Here is a 16974-nt window from a genome sequence, read left to right on the forward strand (position 1 = left end):
AGGGCATGATCACTTCCATGTATCCTCTCTGCATTTCAGAATGAAGATGAGTGCTTCAGATTAGGTGAGTGATGAAGAGGTTTCTTTCTGCTTTTGTTGGTCATTCTTAATACTGTCATGGAAATCCTGGATTGTAGAAGCAGGTTGTGCAGAATTTTCAATGCTGGTAATCTATTTTCTGTTTGTCACTAGTAGTGCTTCAGACAAAATCCTTCTCCTCATGAACAAGGTCTTGCCATAATCTGGATGACAAGCTGAGGTGTTAGTTAGTTGGTGGGATTTGATTACAAAAAGTGCCAGGGCGTGATTAGAAGTACTTTGCATTCAGGATGGTAGTTAATGTGAAGTTGGTCAGCTTGGAAAAGGACTTGAACATTCTGGAGATGAAGATGCTTTTCTGTGCTAGTTTCCAGCTCTTCCCACTTTTCTTTCTCTCTCTCTCATATATTAATTAATAATAGTCTTTGTGTGGGTGAAGATTTGTAGAGCCAGGAGTGAGATGTACTAGCAATGACCTGGGAACTTCTGCCATTCTGCATGTATATATATATATAGCTCCTAGACAGCCACAACAAAGGAGATACCGCTAATTATTTTCCAAATTTGATGTAGGCATGAATTAAAAAAAAGGTATATGAATATTTTTGGAAGATGAGTTGAGCAAAAAGTCTAAATTTAGAAGCTGCTTGATCTGTTTTTAAATAAAGAAAACGTGAACAACAGCTAAAAAGAAGATGAGGGAGAACATTTCATTGAAGAATCAAAATCAATTTCAGCCTTGAGTTAAAACTTAAAAAGTTTGGCTAGGCATCTCTGTTAGATACACTAAGGAGGGTTGAGGAGGCATAGAAAAGTGTCTTCCTGAGCATCTGTTCTGTGCATTCTTGATGGTACTCCATGTAGTGCAGAGCTATCCAAGGCAGTAACAGGAAAAGAAGGCTATACAGAGAACTTCCAGATGTGCTGATTCAGAAACTTTTATCTGGAACGTTCAGGTTCTGGTAGTATCTTAGGTTTCCTTCATTTTTGGTGAATCCATTTATATTCAGTTGTGCTTCTTGGCAGTATCTTTGTTTTCACTCTGCAAGAGTGCCTGTGTTTCGAACTATACTAGGAGAGGAGGGAGAACAGAAATATATAGTTAGATGTGCAAATAAAATTGAAATGGTTTTCTGCAAAGAGAAGATTACCACACAGGATCTGCAGTGGAAATCACAGATCTTTCTCATTATTACAGATAGCCTGGGAGATACTGCAGAGATCTCATGTGAGATGAGGAAAATAAGCACATCTGTCTTTCCCTGATATGATTAGGGGGAAGGTCATCCCTGCCACATTCACCTGGGAAAAATTTAGTCCTGTGTGCCTGAAGAACTGAGTAGTTCATGCCATTTTCAGTTGCTGCAGCTGTGGAATGCTCGGTTTTTGGCTGGATGATTTCTGTTTGTCATTTACACATCCTTCTGGTCCCTTTCCATCGTCAAATGTTCTTGTGTCCTGGGACAAATCTAGCCTGGCTCATTGCTCGCATTCATTTGAATTGTAAGACTCTCCATTTAGCTCTTCACCCTCTGCTGAGTTCAGGCACTTCCTTGTCTGATATGTTTTAGCTTTCTTGCTCTTACTTAGTGTTACAACTAATTTGACAAGGCTCTAATTTTGTGTCCTTTTTAGCTTTGCACAGTGGGCCATTACTATTAATGTGGCCCAAAGTAACAATGAAAAAAAGTGTCTAAAACATTCTTCAACATTAGCAGCTGCTTCCAGCAGGGTCAGAGCCCTTGGTGCATTAAGTGTAAGGCTGTATTAAAATTGTTCCGAAGGGCTGTGCTTTCTGTAAAGGTTTAAATTGTTTCTATCTTCTTGCTGTAAGACAACAATGTTCTTGATTGTAGCGTTGCTGAGATTTTTTGAAAGCTGAGATCTATTGATAGGTGTGATCTATCAATATGATATGGCCAAATTGTCACAGTTCTGCTTCATTTCTTCCTGCTCTTTGGGGTTGTTCCACTCTCCCTTTGTTAAAACTGGAAAGTGCTTCTGAAGGAGGAGTGTGTCCTCTCAGTCATTAAGCTTTTCCTTAAACCATGTTCTAATTTTAGACACCCATTTAGGAAGAAGAAAAGCTTTCTTCCTTCAGTGAAAGTTAGAAGCTAGCAGGTTCACTGTGGGAACAATTAGCATTTCTTTTCTTGTCACTTTAAAATGTATAGTTGTTACTATGCTACAGTTCGCATGCTAGCCTAAGAGCAATGGTTCAAATTGAAGTAGTAAGTGAACTTCCTTGCTCCCAGCAGCTTGTATGCTTTGGCAAGTATGCGAGTCATCCAAACTAAATGAATGCAAATTGGCTGATTACTTCAGATAGAGCTGAGGTGCACAAAAACTGTGATTACATTATGCTTGGGGTGAGTCTCCATGCATGCTGGAAGTATATGCTGGAATGTATATGTTGAGTATGATCCAACTGAGAGGTGTCAGCAAAGTGATCTTCATGTCCATGACATAGCAAATGAGAAGAGGGAAAAAAAGCTTAAAAACAAAAAATAAAAAGCAAAAAAAACCCACAAAAGCCACTGCACAGGGGTTTTGCAGGGTTTTTGTTTGTAGCAAGGATATATTTGTCTCCATGTTTATTACTGTGTTGGTGGCACTGTGGAAAAACTGGCATCTTACATAGAATTACACAAGCTACTTTGTCCTCAGCCTGTTCTCTTTAAGTTAATTTCCAATACGTCTTTTATTAGTAATCATCAAGTATTTGTGAGCAGAGAGGTGACATATTGTAACATGTGAAGGAAAAGCAGCTGAAATGAAATCAGATGATTGACGGTAAGGGGGAGGGGAGCATAAGGAAGACAGCTTGATTAGCTGCCAGTGTGACAAAGAGCATTAGTTCACTGTTGGTTTTTTCTTTTTGTTTTTAATTTTGATTGCCTGGTTGGGCTCTGAAAGGTGTATTATTTATGTAAGGCAGTGCTGTCATTTCTTCAAGATAAATGCTCATAACCATTTGTATAAGTAGAGGGACTGGCAGGATTGATGTAGAAATACAGGTATCAGGCTGGATTTGCTGTATGCCATACATTCTCCTTACTTTTCTGGGATTTGTAGCACAAAACTGTTGTTGTTAAAAGCAAAGCTTCTTTACAATGTTAGTTTAGCATGTTTACTTTAAGCTTCTGAAATGCTGAATTAAAATTGTTTCCCAGTTTATATGCACTGCCAAGTCTTCAGCAAGAATGGGGAGAATAACTTGGTTAGCTTTCATTCTGCCCTGCGCAACACTGAACTGATTGTGACTGTACTGAATGAATTGGTCAGAACTGTGGGGAGGGGGAGAGAATCTCAGCACAGTGCTAATAGTGTCAAGCAGTATGGTTGTATAGCTTCAGCAGTTTATACGGAGTATGTATAAAGTGGTGTGTTTTGTTGTTTTTTGTTTTTTTTTTCTTCCAGGCACTAAATAATGCATAATTGAAACTTTAATTTGTTAGTATTATTGTTATCAACAAATTAATATATTTTTCTCAAAAGTCAGGGTCAAGCTTTCTTGGCACAGGCAAACATTTAACAATTAGTTTTATTTAATCCAAACAATCTTTGCTTTTGGCAGACAAATGGCCTGTGTCATTTCATGCTCTGCGCTGCCAACACATTTCTCTGTTTTCCATAGTGCTTGTTATATCAAAGAATCGAAGAATGGCTTGGATTGGAAGGGACCTCAAGCATCAAGTTCCAACCCTGTGTTACGTCAGCGTTGTCAGCTGCTAGATCAGATTGTCCAGGGCCACATCCAACCTGGCTTTAAGCACCTCCAGGGGTGGGGCATCCACATCCTCTCTCTAGGCAGCCTGTGCCAGCACCTTGTCACTCTCTCAGTAAAAAACTGCTCCCTAACATCTAATTTAAATCTCTCCTTTAGTTTAAAACCATTTTTCCCTGTCCTATCATTATCTACCCTTGTAAAAAGTTAATTTCCCTCATGTTTATAAACTCTCTTTAAATATTGCAAGGCTGAAATGAGGTCTCCCTGCATCCTTCTCTTCTCCAGACTGAACAAGCCTGGTTCCTTCAGTGCATCTTCATAGGAGAAGTGCTCCAGCCCTCTGATCATCTTCATGGTCCTCTTCTGGACCCTCTTCAAAAAAGCTCCACATCTTTCCTGTTTTGAGAGGCCCAGACTTGTACAGAGTACTCCAGCTGGGGCCTCGTGAAGGCACAGTAGAGGGGGACAACCACGTCCCTCTCTCTGCTGGCCACCCCTCTTCTGATGGAATCAGGATACCATTGGCCTTCAAGCACACACTGCTGACTCGTGCTCAGTTTTTCATCAACAAATGAAAAATCATATCGTGCATACTAACTGCAGATTATTTTTTTCTGGAATATCAAGCCAAGTTGGTGTGAAAGAAGAAATTTTTTCTTCTTGGCTTATTGCTGCTTTCTATACATTTCATATTTTAACTGACTTATAAGAGATAGAAGACTTGCCTTCTTACTATGAGACTACTTAAGAGTGCAAGGTACAAGTTATCATCAGCTTATGGTAATTGTTAGGACTTGCTGCACCAAGGCTAAGTTATGGATATTTTAGTGGTTCATTAATTTTGAGAGTGAGGGTCTGAACTGAACTTTCTGGGTGTGGTTGTTCTAGCCAGGTGTTGTAGCTTATTCAAATTGGTGACAGTGTAAATCAGCATGATGTGCAGGTTGGGAATCAGACCATTTAAAACACTATTGCATGTCTCTTTGGCATGCCAAGAAGGCTGGTACAAAGTTGTTTGAAAGTGTGATAGCTGCCGTGAAAGCGATTAGTACTTTCCTTAGGAGTGTCCTTTCCCTGGCTCTGTAGTTCAACAGTAGTTCATAGTTTGTCCCCTGTGGTGTCTGGGAACTACTGGTCTTGTGAGGAAGCAACCCAAGCATTGCCAGGTGGCTCTGGTATGGGCCACAGCTGGAAAGAACACTCCACGTTTCCTGTCCTTGCCTTCAGTGTCCTGCATCCCTGAGCCTAGATACTTGTCATTCCGTTAACTGATTTTTTTCTAAGCCTGTTTGCCTACAAATATCAACTAATTTAGCTCATTTGGTTATTGTGTATCCTCCTCTCCTTCCCCGTTCGTTCTTCCTTTTTCTTGCCCCCATCCCTTTTGAGCCCGTTGACCAGTTTCAGCATACCCTTTGCACCATGGCCCTTCCTGAGGAGCCATCTGAGTTTGATCTCGTTTGTTTGCAAGGCCCTCATTTTGAGGTAAAGACCACAAGCTTGGTATGCAGCTCCTCACTATTATTCTGGCCCTCTCTTTGAAAGTAGGTGTTACTAGACTTAAAATTTGGAAAGCTGAAGAGGAGGAGTGCCTGGAACTGAGATTGGCAGGGCTGCAGGCCAGGCACGTGGCAGCTGCTTTGTGTTGTCCCCGCCATGTTAAAATGCCCAGCATTCAGTGCCTTCTGGGGGTGCTGAGCATCATCTGAAAGGCAGGAAGAGGCTCTTACAAAAGTATTTGAGTAGGTAGTGAAATAGGTAAAAGCTCATAGGGTGTTTCAGCTTTGCTAGCCATTGCCAAGTTTCCACATGTTTATAATGTCAAGTGCTTCTGTAAACAGGACCTCAGCCCACGCCCTCCTCCTGTGTAGGTGGCCACAGAGGTTTCACTTAAAACCCTGTGCATGCCTATGGAGAAGTAGTAATGACTGACCTAATGACTTTGCCAATTAACTAAACTTGAACTTTGAAGTCTCATTATATGGCTGACAGGCCTAGGAAATGCTTACGTGTCCTGAAGCTTCCTGGACAAGTGGGTGCAGTGTGAAACATTTCCAGCTCTCCTGGAGCAGCTGAGTAAAGTAGCGCAGCTCAAAAATAAAAGGAAGTGCCCTCTCCTTTTAGTTTAAACAAATAGATAGCAAACTCTGAAACTGGTTGATCTGATTTTGTTGACAGGAGGCTTTACTAAACCCATGCTGGGCAGGGCTTGTGGGGCTTGAATCTCTCGAGATCTGACTGAGATTTGGTCACCAATGCAGGTGCAGGTAACCTTCTGGCCAGGGAGTGGCTGGTGATAAAATGCATCTCAGCATGGCATGATCGCTCAGGCAGGGTAGCAGGATGGTTGTGACAGTGTTTCCACTTTCTGAGTGAAGGCCATTGTTTCTTGGGAAGCATGTTGTTCCCAAGCATCTTTCTTGAGAGGAAATGAGGGTCTCCCAGTTAGGTGCTTTATACTTAATGAGCAACTTGCCTCACACAGAGCAGAGCCCTCTGTTCCCCACTCTTGAAAAGAAGAGCTGAAATAGAGAAGGTGGGAGTGTCCCACCAGATCATGGAACTCAGTCCTGTCTTGGAGCCCCCCTCAAGTACTGTTCAGGTGTCAGAGGGATGTTTAGATGAGCCCTCATCTACACCATGTCTCTAAGGTGCCACACCAGTGCAATGAGCTGTATGCCTTTAGATTATCATCTGCCTCTCACAAAGCCTATGCTAGGCTGCTTTGGGTGCGGTAAGTGTTGGTCTGCATGTAAGCAAGGTTGCAGCTTCTTTCTGCCTTTCTCCAAAGGGACTAGGAATCTCCTTGTGAAGAAAAGTTTTCTTGTTATTTTTTTAATGCTATTTGATAAAGCAGTTTTTGAGGTGAAGATTGCTGTTTGTAGAGCAGTATCCCCAGCAGAGACTTCTTTTTCTCATACTGATTATATAGCCATGTCTGTAGACCAAAAGTCTCTGTATTTTGTAGGATTTCTTGAACTTGCTTCAGTGCTTTGAAGTTATCTGGCATAGAAACAGTCAAAACAGAGTAATGAACTTCATGTGTGCACAAAGATGTTATATCAGTTAGTGCTGGAGAAATCCAGCCCAAGGAGCCCTAGGGGTCTTTGGGCTATTGCTTTTCTGGTTTGTTGATTCAAACCAAGATGTATTTGCAGTTAGAGTGAGAGGTTTTAGTTACATTTAATGCACAGACTAGCAGACCAAGGAAATCCTTACGCATGCATTGATGTTCTTAAGATATCTAGTGACACTCCTGGGATATGGCTCCTTCTGGAACGGCAGCTGGATGGCATTTAGAAATCTCTTGAGTTTCACGTTTTCACTGATGTACATCCAGTGTATTCATTTGTCTGAAAATGTCATTCATTCAAAGGTCAAAATCAAACCCACTTGAATGTAAACATATTAGTTCCCTTCTCTTATTTAAAGAAAGCTGGAAAGAAGCTGCTAGGATATGTGTTTCCTTACTTAGAGTGCTTTGGATGTCCCTTAAGCCCTTGAATGGGAAAAATGTCTTGTGATCGTTCAAACCCAGTTGAATTTACATGCCTGGCAATAAGACTGTTCTGGGAAATGGAATGAACCTACAAAGGGATATATTTAAAAAACGGAACTGTAGTGAACACACATAAAAGTGAATTTAAATTTAATTAAGTCGATTTAAATCCACTTGTCTAATCTCCCAGACCAAAGTGTCATTTGCTCTGTAAATTCATTTCCTATTGTCTTGGGTGCTTTTTCTTTCCCTCTAGTTGTTTGCTGTCAATTTTTGCTTCTGATATTTAAGAGCCGTTTTAAAAAAAAAATAAAAAATAAAAATCAAGGTTAAGAGCTTCATAGAGAACTTTATTTCAAAAAATACTGTCAAAGCAATATCAAAAATCTAATGTCAAAGCAGTACGTAAAGAGTGCTCTTCTGTACATTTTAATTGAGGAAGAGCTTTTCAAATCAAAGCCACTTCTGCTGCCTCCTTTTTTATTTCCCCCAAGAAAAGTGTTTTCGAAAGGAACATCTGATATTGTTATTGCAAAATATTCTAGTCTTGGAAAAATTGAGAAGTAATAGCAATCTGGCCACATCGTACCACCTGATAACTGCACAGTTCTGTCTCAACAAAAATGCCATCAGTAAGATATTGTTACGGTGTGCTAGAATACTGAGGTTATGGTTTTATGATGCAGCAAATATGGTTTTGAGTTTTTGTTTGTTTTTTGGTTTGCACCTGTAGGGTTTATGGCAAGGACACTGGTTCTTCAACCACAGTCAGTGTAAAAGAATCATAATTCAGTGTTTTTAGAAATTTCTGCTTTATGAGCATGGAAATACATGCAAAATGCATGTTGGGAATATGAGAACATCTGTGTGTTCAGGGCCAGGTTACAAATGTTTGTTCTTAAACCGCTCAACGCGTACTTGCAGTAACAGCCCCATTCACTCAGGTCAGGGTCTGCAGCAGGGTCGTATGCTGCTTAATGTATGCCACAAAATTGCAGTGATGTCGCCAGTAATTGCAAAAGCTGGATCCAGCTGCTGAGTCCAAATTCCAATTTCACATCATATCTTAAAATAGAATATTTGGTGTGGGAAACACCAAGAGTTGGCCATAGATTTTATATTCTTGCCTTCAGGCTGAAACTCTATCTTAAAATAAGAACTAAATTATTTAAGATGCTTTTCCAAGAGGAAGTGATCACTGGTAGTAATTCAAATATGATGACTCGTAATTAAGTATAGTTTTCACATTCATTTGGCTCTGTTCCTGGAAAACGGAGTGGGTGCACACTATATCTCTCTGTACGTGTTCTTACTGAGGCAGTTGTAGGGCTTAGCTCACACTTGCTCAGATCCTGATTAATAGCTGTTTTTTTTTTCTTGTGGCTTGTGCCAAGCTACATTTGGATGGAAAATGGAGTTGAAAAGCACAAACAGCATTTAAAGACTAATAATTAGTAAAATAAAAGCTTGTTCACAAGCTTTTTTTGCTTAAGTGAGATGAAAATTTATCAAAATGTGTTTCTGTTCTTTACAGCCACCCAATCTCTTTAAACAAAGGGGGCATTGTGGCTTTTTGTTTCTGGTCACCATGTCCTTCAAGACTTTAGATATTACTGTAGATAACATAGCATATACCGGAGGGAAGAGATGAGTAAGCCTTTGGTGTCCTGAAACCTCCCCTCAGGTCATTTTCAGCATCAGATTCAAAGCCTGTAGTAATAGGTTACTTTAAACCAACTGAAATAAACTTAAATTAATTCTTTGCACGTTTGTGGAGAAGTGGAGTTGTGAAAAATTAGGAAGACTTTCTGCGAACTCCTGTTTCAGAGCATTAGTCAAGGACTGCTGTGACTTCAGCATCTGTCTTTCTTTAAAGCTTTCACAGCAAATCATATATTGCTTGAATATACTTTTCACAGAATCACAGAATTGCCAGGGTTGGAAGGGACCTCAAGGATCATGAATCTCCAACCCCCCTGCCACACGCAGGGCCACCAACTATTCCACCTAATGCTAGACCAGACTTCCCAGGGCTCCATCCAATCTGGCCTTGAACACCTCCAGGGACGGGGCATCCACAACCTCCCTGGGCAGCCTGTTCCAGCACCTCACCACTCTCTCTGTAAAGAATTTCCCCCTGACGTCCAACCTAAATCTCCCTTCCCTCAGCTTAAAACCATTTCCCCTTGTCCTGCTGTCACTCACCCTTTCAAAGAGTTGATTCCCCTCCTGTTTGTAGGCTCCCTTTAGGTACTGAAAGGCTGCAATGAGGTCACCCCGCAGCCTTCTTTTCTCCAGGCTGAACAAGCCCAGCTCTTTCAGCCTGTCCTCATAGGGGAGGTGCTCCAGTCCCCTGATCATCTTTGTGGCCCTCCTCTGGACCCTCTCCAGCAGCTCCCTGTCTTTCTTGTACTGGGGGCTCCAGACGTGGTCGCAGTATTCCAGATGGGGCCTCACAAGAGCAGAGTAGAGGGGAACAATCACCTCTCTGTCCCTGCTGGCCACCCCTCTTTTTCAATTAATTTGGTTTAAAATTTTTTTAGAATTAGTTCTGATTAAAGTAAGCATACTTTGATTTCAGTAGTAAAACTAAAAGGATTTGATTAAGAAATTCAGATTAATTTAAATCAGCTACAGAAGTGTGATTTGGAGTGGAAAGGTTCCTCATTCCCTAAACCATCTCCCACCCCAGCGGGTCTTGCTTTTGCTGGTAGCCTGATTTTAAAATTGGGTAAACATCATACCAAGATAAAAAACATACTCAAGCAGGTCTTCTAGGAAGGAAGGCTAGTCCTATATATTGCAGTGCACTGGGGATTAAAAACTAAGTAGCTAGGTGTGTATGTCAAAAATAAGGCAAGATCTCTGTGGACTATCCGATACTTCAGCAATGCACTTGTCAGCAGATCAGACTTAAGGTGTTACAGAAACTGCTCATCATGTGAGAAGGAGCATCTCTCAACTCATCTTTGGAATACCTGGGCTCCTCCAGTACGGTGAGAGGGGGAAGAGCAACAACAAAAACTTTTATAACACATTTGACTTTCCAGATTTACCTTTGTTTCCTACCTCATTCCTGTGATGTATGACAGTCCTTATATCAGAGAAGACTGTGCTTAGATGTTGCTTTGCAGGTAGGTTGGCATAATTCTTAAGTCAGGAGTATGGGAATGAGAAAGATTACCTTATATCTATTCAGGTAGGTGTGTTCCCAGCAGAGGAAGGAGAAACAGTGATTCAGAAAGAACAGATATTAAATTTATAGGGTTTTTTGTTGTTGTTTTTAAATTTCTATGAATAAAGAAAAAAAGGCAGCATCAGACATAGATGTTATTCTTATTTCTTCTTTTCAACAGTTCCTTGATGTAAAAAAAATATATATTTTGCCTATGCTTGGGTGAAATCACACAGTCATAGAATCATAGACTCATAGAATGGTTTGGGTTGGAAGGACGCTTAAGATCATCTAGGTCCAGCCCCCTGCTATTGGCAGGGACACCTCCCTCTAGATCAGGTTGCTCAAAGACTCATCCAGCCTGGCCTTGAACTCCTCTGGAGTGGGGGCATCCACAGCCTCACTGGGATGCTTGTTCTAATGTCTCACCACCCTCACAGTAAAGATTTCTTCCTCATACCTAGTCTAAATCTACCCTCTTCCAGTTTAAAGCCATTTTTCCTCATCTTGTCTCTACATGCCCTTATAAAAAGTCCCTCCCCAGCTTTCCTGTTGGCCCCTTCTGGTACTTCTGTACAGGAAAGCCTGTACAATCAATGAATATACAGATGTTATAATTAAGAAATATCCAGGAAAGTTAGGCTAAGTAAGATTATTGCAACAGGAAGATAATAAATGGAAAATGCTTACAAATGTTGTAGGCTCACAATATTCTCCATGAGGAGCGATCTCCAGAAGAGATCCTTCCTCAGTGGCAGTCAGCACTTAAACGGGATCTAGGAGAGGTGAAGCCAGGCTCCATCCCTTCCAGTAGCACAGGTGAATTACCTTCACCTGTGCTCCTGTGGCAGACTCATTGCTTGCTTCAGGTCGTCAAACAGAGGTTCAGGCTGTGATTCAGCAGTTTGCATACAAAGGCCACTATAAGCTTCTCAGAGCCATCTCTTTTCCAGGCTGGAGAGTCCCCACTCTCTCAGCCTGTCCTCATAGGGGAAGGTGCTTCAAATCTCTGATCATCTTCATGGCTCTCTTCTGGGCCCACTCCAATAGCTCCATGTCCGTCTTGTGTTGGGGCCCCAGAATTGGATGCAGTCAAGGCGTACCATCTCACCATCAGCTTACTTCAGTGTGCTTGATGATTTCAACAGGTGTTAGCCAACACTGGAAAGCAGCTGTATTATCTGAGTTTATGTCTGCTTTGTAGATGGAGTGGAGACCCAGGTGTTCTCAAGTTCTGGAAATGACTTAGCCATAGCTATAAAAAATGATGTGAAGGGTAGTAGACAAGTTTGTATGGAGCTCCAATCCATTTAGATGCAACAGTACATGGTAAAAACATGAGTTCTTCCACAGAACAGCAGCCGAGTATAGGCTGAACATGAGCCAGCAGTATGCCCCAGCCAATGACATCCTGGTTTGAATCAGAAGTAGTGCAGCCAGCAGGATGAGGGAGGTGATCGTCCCTCTGTGTTCAGCTCTGATGAGGCTGCACCTCAAGTACTTTGTCCAGTTTTGTGCTCCTCGCTACAAGAAAGACATTGAACGTGTCTGGAGAAGGGCAACAAAAGCCTGGAGATTCTTTAGCCTGGAGAAGAGGAGGCTCGGGGCAAAGGAAACTGTTGCTCCCTGCAAGTCCCTGAAAGGAGGTTTTAGCAAAATGAAGGTTGGTCACTTTTCCTAGGTTACTAGCAAAAGGGTGAGAGGTGGTGGCCTTAAGTTGTGCCAAGAGAAATTCGAATTGGATATTAGGAAAAATTTCTTCTTAAACAGTGGTGAGGTCTTGGAACGGACTGCCTGGGAAAATGGTGGAGACACTGTTCTGGAGATGTTCAACAGAAGGGTATAAACAGTGCTGAGGGAGATGGTTAATGAGTATGGTGGTGATGGGTTGATGGTTGGACTAGATGATCTTAGTGGTCTTTTTCAACCTTTATGAATCTATGATCTCACTGTTAGGTAACGACGGCTTTGGGGCTGGTTGTTACCCTGATAAAGGGAAGAATAATCCCTATGGTTGGTTTGCAAGAGTGCTGATGAACAAGCGAAAAGCAAAAAAATGTCTGAGATGGATGGCTTTGGCTGTGGGAAGGAAGTGCCAGGCTGCTTGGAATGCAGATACTCTGGGAGGGAAGACTGATCTCTGAAGGAGTGATGCTTCCCTCTGCTCGTTCTGCAGCTCTCCTCAGTGCAGAGACCTGGCACACTGCCTGCTTGTGTAAGCAGGCAGCACTGCTGCGAACAAGTAGGCAAAACATGTATTACGGGTAGTGTCTCCAAAGAAGCCCATTAGGAAGAGAAATATCTTAATTCTCAACTAGCCCCAACTTGTGTTCCTTGATTTCCCATGCAGAAGGCATCCTCAGTCTGGCTCCTGAGGAAAAAGATACTATTTTTCAAGCTCTATTTCTTTTGTCTTTTCACACTACTTATGAGACTTAAGAGGATCTTCCTCTTTCTAACAGCTAACCCAATTCAAAGGAGACCCTGTGGCCCCTCTCAAAGACGGTGGCTGCTGAAGTGTTTCAAATGCACACATTGCCAAGATGGGACTTGGGGGACGTGGCACATAGCTGCTAGCTGAAGAAAATGGGAAGGAAGGGAGTTCAGGCTGTGCTTCTTTTGAGGATCGTTTATTAAGCCTCACATCTGTGTCTTTGGATAAGGAGCAGATTTGGCCCACAGTACCAAGTACATAACACTGTAAATTGCTATGTGGTTGTCTTCAATACAAGATATGGAAATCTGCTTTATTGCCAGCATTGTAGATGTACAAATAAATTATCTATTCCTTTCCTTCTTTCATTCCAAAGATGTTAAGCATGTATGTGTCCTACCGTGTTACATTGTACCGTGTAACTCTAGCACAAAGCCTCTGTTTGTAGCTCTTACAGCATTTGTTAGCAAGCTTTTCATAGGGAATGTGCTTCAGTCAGAGAAAACTTTTTTTTTTAGCCATAGTTCTGCATATTCTGGTCCTGTATAAGGTGCATTTGGCCATAGGCCTTCATAAGCTTCAGTGTATGCCTTACTACAGGGATCAGTTTTAATTCGAGCAACGATAAGTGGAGAAAAGACTCTTCTGTTGTCTTGTGGATGTTTTTTAGATGCTTTACACAAAAATCTCCCAGAATGCTTTCATGCATCACTAGTTATCTTAAAGCTTTGTCAAAATCACAATCACCCTCCCACTTCATCTACATTTCCTTGGAAATTCAGTGCTTTGTTTGCTTCCTTGCCAAGAAGTGCATTGAGGATCATTTGGTGTATAACTGGTAAAGAATGTTCCCCTGGTGCCAGATGTGGTCCCTAGGGCTGCACAGCTGTGAACATGCTGGGGACCAAAAGGCTGCCAGCTTCTGGCCTTATTTCACTGCCTGATCTACCTAGTAGTTTCACTTGTAATTTTATTTGTATATCTTATTTATTTTTGAAAACCAACCTGTTTTTCTGTATTTCATACAAAAAGAAAATTGAATGAGGGGAAGTTTACTTACATGGAAGAAATGAATTCCATTTTCCAGAAAAGGGGATAAACTAGTCCTGGTTTGCCAGCAGCAAATAGCACTGGTGAAAGCAAGATGTTGACCACACTTCAGACAATTCTGCAGCTAGCTGTTTCAGCCTTGTTTATATTCAACATGATATTTTAGTTCTGTAAGGTTCAGAAGGAAATAATGTCTCAAATATTCCCAGTTGCTATCAATTTTTAACCATCCAAACCTCAGAAAACTTGCTTCAGTTGTTGTTGGGCCCAGACTATGAATCTTTTAATGATATTTTCAATTAGCCAGGTTGTTGGAGAATGACAGCAGTGCATGTTAACTCTGTTAGGACGTCAATTGGTTCTTGAAGAAAACGCATCTTCCCTTTATTCTGAAGCATTACAGATCATTTCCAAAATCCATGGGGCAATTGTAGTTGCCCTACTTGAGACAAAAGTCAGGAGATGAAGTACTCTTTTGCCCAACCAGTGTTCTGCCAAGACACAGAAACCCAGATCGCATCCTGGTAGAAGGGCATTGCAGATCCCATTCTATGGCAAATTCCCCATCTCTTGTCAGAGCAAGGATTAGTTTTGCTGCTTTCTTAAGCTGGAGTGAAGTATTGCTGTGGATTTCTGCAAAGCTGTTCTACCCTGTGCCAGGAACCGGCAGCTGTTGAGTGAAAGTGTAGTAACTCCTGCGTATTTTGAGAGGCAGTTATGTTCTGTGTTAGGATCCTTTGGTGTTCAGAGCTGTGTAGTGTGAGTGGGATAAACATCAACCAACTGCATGTACTGCAGCCCATAGCCACTGAGTGTTTTAACATCAGGGAAGTAAGAGCCTGAAACAGACAAGCTTTTTCTCTCGACTGCTTTGGCACAAGGTATAATCAAAAGAAACATATCCTGTGAGTTGTCTATACCTTATACTCTTCTTTGATTATCATGTCTGTTATACATCACAGTGCTTTTTGTAGTACAGATGTCTATTTGGCTATTTCAGAACACAGTGTGTTTTAAGTGGAAGTAGCATGGTCAGTCACAAAGTGGAAACACAGCTGAGGGAAGCGTCAGATCTAGGAAAGCCTGTTACATGGACTACAGGAATATTGTAAATGTAAGAATTTCTGCTTGAAGTACATTCTCTAGCTGAAAATGTTGGTTTATTGCTGCTGTGATTGTATTATTTCACCTAGTACCAATTGTACTCATTGAGAATGTCCAGATTGATTTTCCCATGATTATTCTGATATTGGCCATTTGTGTCCCATTATCTACTGTCCTATTTCTGTCTTAAATAATAAGCTCAAATTTCTTCATAATGACAATTTCCTAATCTTTTCTGAAATAAATTGTCTTCTGTGAATGTTTCTAGGAGATCTATGAATAATTGACTACCAAGAAAAGGGAAAATCCTTTTAATAGGCAATCTGATATGATGTATGAAAATTAATAAGTAGATCTAGGGCTTTAAATTTGCTATAAATAGTTCAGTGTAGGTGTGCAGTGTTCAGGCATGTAGATGCTCTTAGTAGTACCAATTCCAGTCATTTTTCTTTGTTTCCTGCATGTCTCTAAATAACATTAATATATTCTTCCTAATGGTTTAGTCTGGAGTTGATGCCTTGCGGTTCTGTGTTTCAGTACACTGACACACTGAAATTGTTACATTATTCATGTTTAGGTGAGGGAGAGGATCCAAAATCAAATCCATTTAATTTTACTTTCTTTTTTTTCTTCCTTTCTATTTTTCTATCTTTTTTTTTTTTTTTTTTTTTTAACTCCTCAGCATCTGTTTCCTCTTTGTTATGCTTGTGCAAGCATTTGCTACAATGGAAAAATCTTTGTATCTTTTAGGAAGGGTGTGCAATAATTGTTGAAATGAAAAATATTTTACAGCTGTTGCTTTTATGGTTGGTTTTGTATGTAGCTACTGATGAGCCAATAATAAATCAGTGCAAGCCTTTCATGCCCACGCTTTTCCTTCTTTGCACAGAACTTGGATATTTTTTGCTGCTTGCTGTCCTTTGTGTGGTGGACTGCCTAGGGAGTTTTCCAGTTCTGGAGGAGGATTTTGAAATGAAGTTACTACCATGCTTCAGATCTTAATCTCCGCCACTGTTTGCAGATGATTCTCCAGCAGCCAGCTGGGTCAATATTAAAACCATGCTGCGCTGCCGAAAACCCCGCAGCCATGTCTGTATCAGCATTTCCAATTTCTCATATCTGGAGTTCAGAAATTGGCTGTAAATCAAGTTCCCTGTGGGAGAGAAAGGGCACAAACGGCAGTGCTCACTGAGCTTCTCACCCATCTGGCTGTATTGTGCCCATAGGGCTACAGGGGACACCTGCAGGAAAAGCAGTCCCAAGCACAGGAGGGAAGAGGTAGTTTTGTGTTGGTGCTCATTGCCAAGCTGCGCTGCTTTTGATGAGCTGTGTAGGGCTGGGAACCAATTACATCGTTATCTTGGTATCTATGCTGCAGGCAATTTTCTTTTTCTTAATAAACAATTTGCCTGGTTTAATTTCTGTGCTGCCTATATTTGTATTCTCCTTTTAGGAACTTGCGTATTGCTTTTTGTCAGCCACAATTGTAGTAATAAATATATTAATGTGGTTAGGCTTGTACCTGGGTGATTGTTTTACTTTTTTTCCTATGTGGTTCCCAATCCCTCCCTTGATTCACATCCTCCCAAATTAAAAATTAGCACCACAGTACAGTTGCTTTTGCTTTGATTGTTGTGGCCATGCAGAAGGGTTGCTGGAGACAGCAGCATCGTGGTGACAGTGGCATTCTGATAATAGTTAGCTCAGCACTTCTCAGGCTTGTACACCCTCAACTTTCCCATTTCTATTTGTTTCCATTTCAAAGGTGGCCTACCTCTTAGGAGGGTTTATTTTAATCAAATGCACACGGGTGCCTGGCTGTGTTATTTATAGGTCTGCAATGCCAGATGCAAAGTGATCTGAGCCACAGCTTCTGAATAGGTTAGAGGAAATTCCAACTCAAGTTGAGGGTTATTCCCACTGTTTAACTCTACGCAGGCAAA

At 41.2% G+C, this 16974-nt stretch overlaps 1 protein-coding gene across 2 annotated transcripts in view; it reads left to right on the plus strand.

The window, feature by feature from the left end:
• SLC22A23 (solute carrier family 22 member 23) overlaps positions 1-16974 on the plus strand; it is a 101644-nt gene that overhangs the window by 39688 nt on the left and 44982 nt on the right. The window lies entirely within an intron of this gene.

The sequence above is a fragment of the Phasianus colchicus genome, chromosome 3 (assembly GCF_987193195.1).
Source record: "Phasianus colchicus chromosome 3, bPhaCol1.hap1.1, whole genome shotgun sequence".
NCBI lineage: Eukaryota > Metazoa > Chordata > Aves > Galliformes > Phasianidae > Phasianus > Phasianus colchicus.